The sequence below is a fragment of the Dipodomys merriami genome, unplaced genomic scaffold (assembly GCF_024711535.1).
Source record: "Dipodomys merriami isolate MVZ:Mamm:240054 unplaced genomic scaffold, mDipMer1.0.p SCAF_3, whole genome shotgun sequence".
Lineage (NCBI taxonomy): Eukaryota > Metazoa > Chordata > Mammalia > Rodentia > Heteromyidae > Dipodomys > Dipodomys merriami.
In genome coordinates this window covers 38,250,852-38,261,940 of record NW_027204492.1, presented here as the reverse complement: position 1 = coordinate 38,261,940, position 11,089 = coordinate 38,250,852, and positions in this window count along the sequence as shown.

The window sequence follows — 11,089 nt, the reverse complement described above, 5'->3', positions numbered from 1 at the left end:
AATACCTAGTAAAAGATTTTCAAGAAGGAACTCATAATCCCATTACTAGTGTTTCTACTACTTCCTTTTCTTTTTCAATTAGTGTATATTAATTTACACAGAGGTTTTCTTGTGATGTTTCCATGCATTCTATTCTAAATAATGTACTTGGATCAAATCCACATCCTCTATAACCCTTTCTTATCATTTTCCCTTAATACTACGACAACTAGCACTAGGCACTCTACTTTTATTTTTATTTTTATTTTTTTTGCTGGTCCTGGGTCTTGAACTGTAGGCCTGGGTGTTGTCTGTGAGCTTCTCTGTGCTCAAGGCTAGTGCTCTACCACTTGAACCACAGCACCACTTCTGGCTTTTTTAAGTAGTTTACTGGAGATAAGAGTCTCACTGACTTTCCTTCCTGAGCTGGCTTTGAATTGTGATCCTCAGATCTCAGCCTCCTGAGTACCGAGGATTCTATGGGTGAGCTATGGGCACCTGACTTCTACTTTTATTTTTTAAAATATCATAATAGCAGCGATTTATGGAGTTCTATGATGAGTCAAGAAAATAACCTCAATAGAGATTAAGAAATCTGATGCAAGTTCATATTCACACTTTTTCATATATTCCTCTTGCATGAACACACAACCATACTTAAACACTATCTTCAGCAAACATAATACCTACACACAGACAAAGCTACACACAGAAATTGCTTAACTCTATTCTTTTAAAATTGGATCCTAATTTATGTACTTGTAACACTTGTGTGGGAGTTTGTGCCCCGTTATTTTTGTCAAATTATTATTTTTGTGTAGTACAAGGGATGGAACCCAAGGCACACTCTCTACCACTTGAGCTAAGCCCCAAATGGGACTTTGTTACTTGTGTACATAAAAAACTAGGAAAAGCTCTGAAAATATGAAGGGTTGGACATTGAGATCATCTGGTCCATCTATCTACCACAGAGATATCTGTTTTATTTGAAATCTCCAAATTGTCTATCTCCTATTTTTCTTTATTATTATTACTATTATTATTATTATTATTATGTAGCTGGACAAAGAAGTTTCATATTCATGTCAGGTTATGAGTACAATGCATTTGATCAATGTCATCCTTTCCATCATTCTCCCCCTATTTTTTCTCTTTCTCCCTTCTTCCCTTCCTCCCTTCCTCTCCTCTCTTCTTTTTCTCTCTATTTCTTTGTCTCTCTCTCTCTCTCTCTCTCTCTCTCTCTCTTCTCTCTCTTTCCTTCCTTCTTTCCTCTCTTTCTCTCTGTTTCGGTCTGTCTGTCTGTCTTTGCTGTCTCTGTCTGTCTCTTTCTCTCTTTCTCATTCATAGCAGTACTACGGCATAAACTCACCATTTCCCTTAGCTTTTTTCACTCAGGTTTGGCACTCTAACACACTTCCATTTTTGGATTTTTGTTGGTTAATTGGAGATAAGCGTCTTTTAGATTTATCTGCCTAGGCTGGCTTTGAACTTCAATCGTCAGATCTCAGCCTCCTGAGTGGCGAGGATTACAGGTGTGAGCCACTGGCACCCAACCTGTCTACCTATTTGATGGTCCCAAGGACAACTTAAAAATCCCCATTGCAAATCTCCATAATTTATTTCCCTTGTGTCAATAAACCAACAAGTGTTTATTGACAATTTACCATGTCTAAGCACTGTGCTAAAGAGCTATATGTCCACGAATGAACAAATTGAAATTGTGGTCTCTTCTTTGTATGTGTGTGTATTATTTGGCCTTAAGAAGGAAATGTTGTAATTTGTAATACTGTGGATAATCTTGGAGGACATTAGGCTAAGTGAAATAAACCAGGCATCAAAGGGGAAACAAAGAAGAGCCAACAATGCTTGATAAGAAATGTACTCGTGGCTGGGAAGATGGCTCAGTGGTAGAGTGCTTGCCTTGCATGCATGAGGCCCTGGGTTCGATTCCTCTGCACCACATAAACAGAAAAAGTCAGAAGTGGCGCTGTGGCTCAAGCGGTAGAGCACTTGCCTTGAGCTGAAGAGCTGAGAGACAGCGCCTAGGCCCAGAGTTCAGGTCCACGACTGGCAAAAAAAAAAAAAAAAAAAGAAAAAAGAAATGTACTCATTATCTTGCCCATGTAATTGTAACCCCTCTGTACGTTATTCTCACAATGAAAAATAAAAAATAAAAAAAAAACCAGGCACCACAAGAAGAAAAGTGTGTGATCTCATTTAATATGGAATCAAAAAAGGCAAGCTCATAGAAACAGAGGGTAATATGGTGCTTGCCAGGAGAATAAAGGATAGAGAAAATAGAGAGGTGTAAGCAAAAGGGTACAAAGCTTCAGTTTTGCAAAATGAGCACATTCTAGAGATCTAATGCATAGCATGGTGATTATAGTAATTAATATGGTATGATATAGTTGATTCATGCTAATAGGGTATAGCTTGTGTGTTCTCAAAACACACACTTAAAACACACACTCATACACACATGTACAGAGAAAACAAAAATGATGCATGTGTTAACAAGTATGACTGGAGTCTGTGCATATGTACATCAAAATGTCATACTCCACACCTTAAATATACAGTTTAAAGAAATAAATTTAATATTTTATTAGCTAAAATTATTTGTACAAGGGAAGTGTTAATTGTAACATTTCCTTACATGTATACAGTGTATCCTAGCAACCTTACCCTCTCTATCACTCCAAAGTAAAGGAATTTTAAACTGATTGCCAGTGGCTCACACCACTTAGGAACTACTTGAGGCTAAGAATGGGACAATTATGGTTTAAAGCTAGCCTGAGCACGAAAGTTCTAAAAAATACTTCTCAACCCATACCTGATCTCAGTGGTATGGGAGGCTGAGATTGGGAGAATTGAGGTCCTAAGATAGCCCTGGAAGAAAAGTTGATCAGATCCCAGCTCAACAAAGGGAAGTTGGATACAGTGGTGCATACCGATCACCCCAGCAACTATGGGAAGCTTAAAATAGGTAGATCATAACCCAGGTGGATGGCCAGGCAGAAATTGAGACTGTCTTAAAAATAAATAGCAAATCCAGGCACTGTTGGCCTATGCCTATAATCCTAGCTACTCAAGTGGCTGAGATCTGAACATTACATTTTGAAACCAGCCCCATCTCCAATTAACATAAAATAGTTGAAAGTGGAGCTGTGGCTCAAGTGATAGAGCATTAGCCTTGAGAGAAAAAAAAGTTCAGGGACAGTGCCTAGGCCCTGAGTTCAAGCCCCAGGCCAGGAACAAAAATAATAAAAATAAAAATAAATAGCAAAACACAATGAATGCCTGTTGGAACATGTGCTGTGAGGAAGGAAGTCAAGGTAGAGGGAGGTGAATGGAGAGAAGAAGGGGAGGTAAATGGAGAGGAAGGGTAGGTGAATACAATCACAATGTTTAATGTACATATGTGAAAATGCAACTTGGTTAATTGAAGGCATGGGTGAAATTGAGAGAGATGGGAGAGAATGATGAAAGGGATGACATTGATTGATCAAGATGTATTGTACTCACAAACTGACATATTGAATTGAAATCCTTTTGTACAACTACTTAAGGATAATGAAAACAAAATTAAAATAAACAGCAAAAACAAAGCTAGAGGTGTGACACAGTGGTAGAGTGCTTGCCTATCAGGTACAAGGTTTTGAATCCAAAACCTCAGTACTGCCAAAAAAAAAGAAAAAGAAAAAAAACCTCAAACTCACAATTTTCCTGCCTCAGCATCCTGAGTAGCTGTAAGTACAGGTATGAACCACCACACTTGGCTTTCCAGACCATTTTCAAATGGCATTTACTTACTGAGATGGTGGATTTTGACACTAAGTACCTGGCACATAGTTAGTGTCCAATAAATGGAGAGGTGTCATAATTACCTGACCTTTCCAAACAATTTTCAATGACAAATTCTATTTGCCATGAGGAATAAATGAAATAATGCATGGTATGTAAAGTATTTAATATAGTGCTTGGCATATGGCAATCCAATAGCAAATGGTGACAATCAGTAGTGTTGTTGACAGTGTAATTATTATTTTTAGGTTCTGGTGGCTTGAGATGGAATTTTCTCTCTCTGAGGTCCTGAGTCATCTGACTCTGCAGTTTGTCAAATTACATTATTTCAGATATGATGTCTTAAAGCATGCTTATGTTTAGAGCCTTTCCTGATAACAACCTTTGGCCCGAGCCACCACTACCACCATTACCAGACATATGACATGTTCAAATTATAGTCTCTGGAAGCATATAGAAAATAAAAACGCTGGGCTGGATTTGCAATAACTAGTATATGTCTGAGTCAAGCAGAAAAGGTCAGATAAGTTGATGTTAGGGGAATTAACCCCAAGATAAGTATTCAAAATTTGTTTTTGTTTTTTTTTTCTTTCATGCGATTGTTTCTAACATATTTATAAGATGATTTCTTTGTTGCTTTGTATGTCCCTCCCCCACGGTATAACCCATGCTTTCACTGTATTTGATGTTGGTATAATTTGTGGAAGGGAAGGGAAAAAACAAATCGTTTAACTAGGGATACAGGTGGGCCCATTGCAACAATGAGATGTACAAGTCGTTATGTCAAAAAACAAACTTTACAACTTTGGTGGGGGGTGGGGGGAGGATAGAGTGGGGGGAGGGGAGAGTATGGGAAGGGATGGGAAGGGGAAACAAAGAGGAGGCAACAATGCTTGATAAGAAATGTACTCGTTATCTTGCCCATGTAATTGTAACCCCTCTGTATGGTATTCTCACAATATTAAAAACAAAAAAATCTGGGCTGGGAAGGTGGCTCAGTGGTAGAGTGCTTGCCTTGCATGTATGAGGTCCTGGGTTTGATTCCACAGCACCACATAAGCAGGAAAGGCTGGAAGTGGCACTGTGGTTCAAGTGGTAGAGCTCTAGCCTTGAGCTGAAGAGCTGAGGGACAACGCCCAGCCCCAGAGTTCAGGCCCCATAACCAACCCCCCCCCCAAAAAAAAAGAAAAAGAAAATAGAAAAGCTGATGATGGAAGGATTGGAGCAGAACTCTGATTTTCTCCAAGAATATTTTCTATGTAAATAAATATGTGACTCTGGTTTTCTTATCGTTGCAAAGCTGAAAATAGATGGAATAAATGAATTCTACCAAAAGATTTCTCCATTTTGCTTGAGCACTGCCACTATTCTATTTTTTGCTTATGTGGTGCTGAGGAATTGAACTAAGTGCCTCATTCATGCAAGGCAAGCGCTCTACCACTGAGATGCCTTCCCAGCCCCACTCCCACTATTCTAAATTGAGAGTACATTTGAGTCCAGTAGAGTAGAAGTTGTAAGTATCCTCTTCAGTCAAACTCCATCTCCCCAAAATAGCTTGCAGAATTTCCTTCCCCACTAGTAATGGGTGGTCATTCCCCACCCTTCCCTGTAATTTCCTAAACTAATAAAAAAAAAACTTAGTGTTTTTGCAGAACTTCCTGAATATTTTATTGGGAATTCATAAATGGTGGTTTTTCAGACAGTGCTACCCAGAGTTCCCTTGGCTACAACTGATCTAGCTAATGGCCTCAGTGAGAAAGCCCGGAAGTCCTGCATGTTTTTTTTATGTTCCTTTTAGCTTTCTACCTTTATCCATCCTGAGGAATCTTCTTTGACCAGCCATCTGATTTTATCCAAAACAAGACTCTTCCTTTTGGTGTGGAAAAACTGTTAGACTTTCCTGACATCATGATCTCTTTAGGAAGAGGGAGGTCAATATCAGAGTAAGTTGGTTGAACCTGAGGGTTGAGTATGGGGATGTGGGGCTATCTTCCTCCCTGCACTGAGAATCCAGGTAAACTGCAGAAAGTAGAGCATGAGGAGGGTGATCATCTTGGAGAGTTAATTTAGAAGGCTTGTGGTATTGTTTGTAGATCTCAAGCTACTGATTAGGGGACCCTGACATAATGTAGTAGAAAAATGGTTTGTGTTGTCATTGTTGCTCTTTTTAATATCCTTCCCAAGGCATTTCTCTCTTCCTGTATGAGCTTTCTAAAGCTTGATACTGTGCACAGAGAATGATCTATTTTCCCAACTTTCTACTTGTATAATTCCTTATTTACTTCTCAGTCACCTCTGAAATTGTGGACCTGGCTTATCTAGCCTTTTGTAGCCACTCCATATGTTGACAGACAGGCAGTCTCCACCTTAAAGGCAGGCTTAGTTCTCAAAGTTCATTCTCAAGTCAATTGTTTGGAAGGTAATATGCATTTTTCCATAGGGGGAAAAATGTTATAAATGGAATTACATTTCCAAGCCAACCCACAGAAGAATTTTTTAGCTGTAATGTACTAGAAGTATGCACCATTTGTAATGAAAAAAATAGGAAATCTTGGTAATTCAGCAAAAATAGAAGACAAACCAATGGAATAAGAAATACTTTAACTTGACTGCTGGCACTACACTCCAAGTCAAGAATTGGAAGAGATAAACAGGGCTTTCTGGAAGTCCTGGAAGCCTCTCCAGAAGACAAGGATTTTGAAAGGCTACAGAGGGTCATTCATAGTTCTTTAAAATTTTTAATTTCATGTCAAAATGTGTGTGTGTGTGTGTGTGTGTGTGTGTGTGTGTGTGTTGGCACTGGGTTTGAACAAGATCTTTCATTCTCTCTCAGCTTGGCTTTTCCATTTCACAATTGACACTCTAACACTTGAGCTATGCCTCCACCACTGTTCTTTTGCTTGTTAATTAGAGATAAAAGTCACTCAGATTGTCTGCCTAGGCTAGCTTTAAAGCAAGATTCTCAGATCTCAGCTTCCTAATTAGCTAGGACTATAGGTTGGAGCAACTAGCTCCTGGATAGTTGTTTTTTATGTTTTTTTTTTTCATTTATGTTTTTGTTTCTCTGGTCAGGGGACTTTAACTCAGGTCCTGCATGTGTCCCTGAGCCGCTTTGTGTTCAAGGCTAGCGCTCTACCACTTGAGCCACAGCACCACTTCTGGCTTTTTTTCTTTTTGATTATGTGGTGCTAAGGAATCGAACCCAGGGCCTTATGCATGCAAGGCAAGCGCTCTACCACTGAGTCACCTTCCCAGCACCCCCCCTTTTTTTAATGATAGTGATAATGTCAGGTACTGTGCTAGGCTGGTAGCATAACTTCTCTTCGTTTGAATTTTCCAATAGCATAATAAAGTAAATCCTTCAATGTCCTTTATTTTCATATGAAGAGACTAAAACTCAGAAAGGTTAAAGAGCTGGACAAAAGCAATATAGATGGCACAAAAAGCACATGAGAGCTAGTCACTGGTTTTCTAGTATTTAAACCAGTGCTTTACAGTATGTACGTGGTCATACTTCTGTTTATCTAGGTATTTCAGGAACCCTACTACTAGAGCTATTGACCATGATTAGAGTTGTTTGCTAGTTCATTAGGAAACAAAGATCAGAGAAAACAAGAGAGGTAGAAGAGGTAAGAGACATTTTGCTAGGCAAAAGTTCGACTAGGAATCCACACACAACAGTGCTTCTCAAAATGTACTATATATGCAAATTACCTAACACTTGTTAAAAGGCAGATTATCATTTAGCAGATATGAGGAGAGGCCTGAGATTCTGCATTTCTAACAAGCCCTCATGTAACTTGTTCTGGCTGATAAAAGGACAATACTTTGAATCACAAGGCCATGTAGAGCAAGTAATAGAAATCCATTACTACAAGGTTCATAATTTAATTGAAATCAGCTTCTACACTACACTGTCACTTATTTCATTTTTCTCCTATAGGCTGTTCCAGGCCCTTGTTTCGGCTTGGTGCTGCCAGTCTGTTTCAGCTTATGTTTAATTATGCATTCAAATACAGGAGTTAAGTACATATGAGCATCTTCTCCCATTCTGAGTTCTAACTGGCCTTAATAACTAGGTCACTTAAAACTTAGACATTATCTTTCCTTGGCACAAACTAGATCTCTGGCCATGGAATTCCAGGGCCCAATAGTTGCCCCCTCCTTTTCCCTGGCCTTTCCCTGGGGAGGGGCCCCATTCTTCCTTCTCTCTCTCATAGGGGTAGTCTTATAAAGGTAAAGCATGTATTACTACACCCCAACTCTTCCTAATTTCCTTTCTCAGAGTTCCAGCCTTCATCCAGAGCAGAAAATAGCCTGGCCTTTTAAAGAGTCCAAATCCTTATTCCTTTCACATAGTTGAAATGATACCAAGCATTAGTTTAAGGCCATCACTGAAAAAAATTCTTTGCAGAGTCTTCTCATCAACTCCAGAAGCCAAGTAATATGTTCCCTGGGAGGTTATTTGCTTTTCCTTGCCTTCTTCTCTCTTTCCTTCCCATAGGATTTTTATTATAATAATTTTGAGCCATTCTTTAAATTTTCATCTATGTTTATATTCTATGACTAATTTTCTCCAATAGCAAGAGTTAAGGGGGGCTCTAAACTCCAACCAAGGTTGGTTTGCATTTTAGGTAGGGAAAAGCCTTTTACAATGCTTATGGATCCACTTGATGATCTGTAGCCCCCAGTGATTGGATTGCTTTTCCATTCTTCTCTTTAACCTTGAGGGGGAGATTAACCTTGTGGGGTAGCCTTTTTAACATCTTTAGCAAACAGAATAGGTGAGTTCACATTTCATCACTAGATGAATTAAAAACTGTGCAGACACAGAATTACAATCCTTGTAACTTCTGTCCATTAATCTTATTTTTACCTTATGCCCAGAAATGGTCCTTGAAATATTTCATGATAATAATCATATCTTCCTTAGCCATGTTTTCCCAAGATTAAATGCACCTAATTCGTAATAAGTTCTTGGTGGTTTCTTCCTTCCCCCTATTCTACTCTTTTCCTTTCTTTTCCTGTCTCATAAACCTTTCCACTTCCTTCTTTTCCTCTTTTCCTTTCTTTGCATTTCCTTCCACAGTCCTGGGAATTGAACCCAGGACATAGCATATGCTAGGAAACTGCTTCTACATACTCTTAGTTCTTTATGATGTTTTGGTCTTTGTTTTGTTTGGGGAGAGTCTGGTCATGGGGCCTGAACTCTGGGCCTGGGCGCTTGTCCCTCAGCTCTTCAGCTCAAGGCTAGCATTCTACCACTTGATCCACAGTGCGACTTGCGGCTTTTTTCTTTTTGCTTATGTGGTGCTGAGGAATCGAACCCAGGGCCTCAGGCATGCAAGGCAAGAACTCTACCACTGAGCCACCTTCCCAGCCCCGATTTCTTGGTCTTTTGACGTATGCATTATCACTTGTAAATATTCACCATAAAATAAGCCCCCTAGAAATGGATACACTGTGTGTGGTTTGGTCAGGGCTGAGTGCATTAGGACTGTGACTTCCTGTGTTTTTCTCAAGAAATTGTATGAGCATGCTAGCTTAAAAAAAGAGTAAGTCATTTCTTCATATGTTTTGAGCACCTACATTGGATCAAGCTTAAGGTCTACCAAGTAAATAACTTTTCTTAATGTTTAATGGCAGAGATTATCTGTTTTTGTCCTTACCCTCATGGGGCTAGGAGAGAGTACAGCCACTTTCCTTTTATCTTTTCTGCTGTTACCTACTCTCTTCTACAGAGTCTTTCATCTACAGAGGACTTCAGTACCTCATTTAGTCTTTCTCCTTGTCCTGACTCTGGCCACCATCCTGAATGATTTTAATACCATTCTAGGCGATCCATCATATGCTTTATTCTTTCAGTCATTTTCACCTCTCCTGTACATCACGACTATTCCCATGATCTTTATTATCAGAAGATGACCTCACCTCTTATTCCATTATGAATATCTAGGCCACCAGATGCTAATACTCATTTTCTGCCTTCCCACATAATTGTGTCCCCTACATGCCCCCAGCCTTTGTGTGCGTATATGTGTGTGCATGCATTCACATGCTAGTACTAGTGCTTGAACTCAGGATGTGGGTGCTATCCTTTTGCTTTTTTGCTCAAGAATGGCACTCCACCACCTTAGCCACAACTTGACTTCTGGCTTTTTGGTTAATTGAAGATAAGAGTCTCATGGACTTTCCTGCTTGGTCTGGTTTCAAATTGTGAACTGTGGATCTCAGCCTCTGGATTAGCTAAGACTATAGGAGTGAGTAATTGAAAGGAACCTGGCTCCTTTTTTGTCCTGAAGAAAGAGACTTAGCTCTCCATGCAAAGCTACTCCATCTGTCGACCTTTGCTTTGAGGCCTGTGATCTCCTACCAACTTGGGGAACTTCTTTGAGCAGTTACCTACTTTTTCATCTATATCTTCATCTCGTCTTCTTGTTAGTTTCTTCCCAACAGAATTTTGATATACTCAACTTTTATTCCTTTTTTTTTTTTTTTTGTCGGTCATGGGGTTTGAACTCTAGGCCTTGGCACTGTCCCTTAGCTCTTCAGCTCAAGGCTACTGCTCTACCATTTGAGCCACAGTGCCACTTTTGGCTTTTTCTGCTTATGTGGTGCTGAGGAATTGAACCCAAGGCCTCATGCATGCAAAGCAAGCGCTCTACCACTGAACCACTTTCCCAGCCCCTCAACTTTTTTTTTAATTGTGAAAATACTGTACAGAGGGGTTACAATTACATGGGTAAGATAATGAGTACATTTCTTATCAAGCATTGTAGCCTCCTCCTTTGTTTCCCCTTCCCATCCCTTCCCATCCTTCCCCCACCCCCCCCCAATCCTCCTCCCCTCCCCACCAAAGTTGTAAAGAAAAAAAAGGACAAACAAAACTGTTCTCTGACTATATCCTCAGCTACTATTCATTCTGTTTCTTGTCTTCCATGATCAAAGAAGCTTTCCTGAAGTGGAGACAATTGATCCATTTCCTCATTTGCTTTGCTAAACCTAGCCTGTACTCTGGCTTTTCTATTTCCAGAGCACCACTATTACTGCTCCATAAATGTTTGAGTGGATGAAGAAGTGAGTGAAGAATAGTCTGGCTCTGGTGGCTCACACCTGTAATCCTAGCTACTCAGGAGGCTAAGATCTGAGGATCATGGTTCAAAGCCAGCCTAGATAAGAAAGTCTGTGAGACTCTTATCTCCAATTAACCACCAGGAAACTGAAAGTGGTGCTGTGGCTCAAAGGGGTGGAACTGATACCCTATTTTCCAAATCCAATGAACAATTTAAAATATTTTACTGACCTT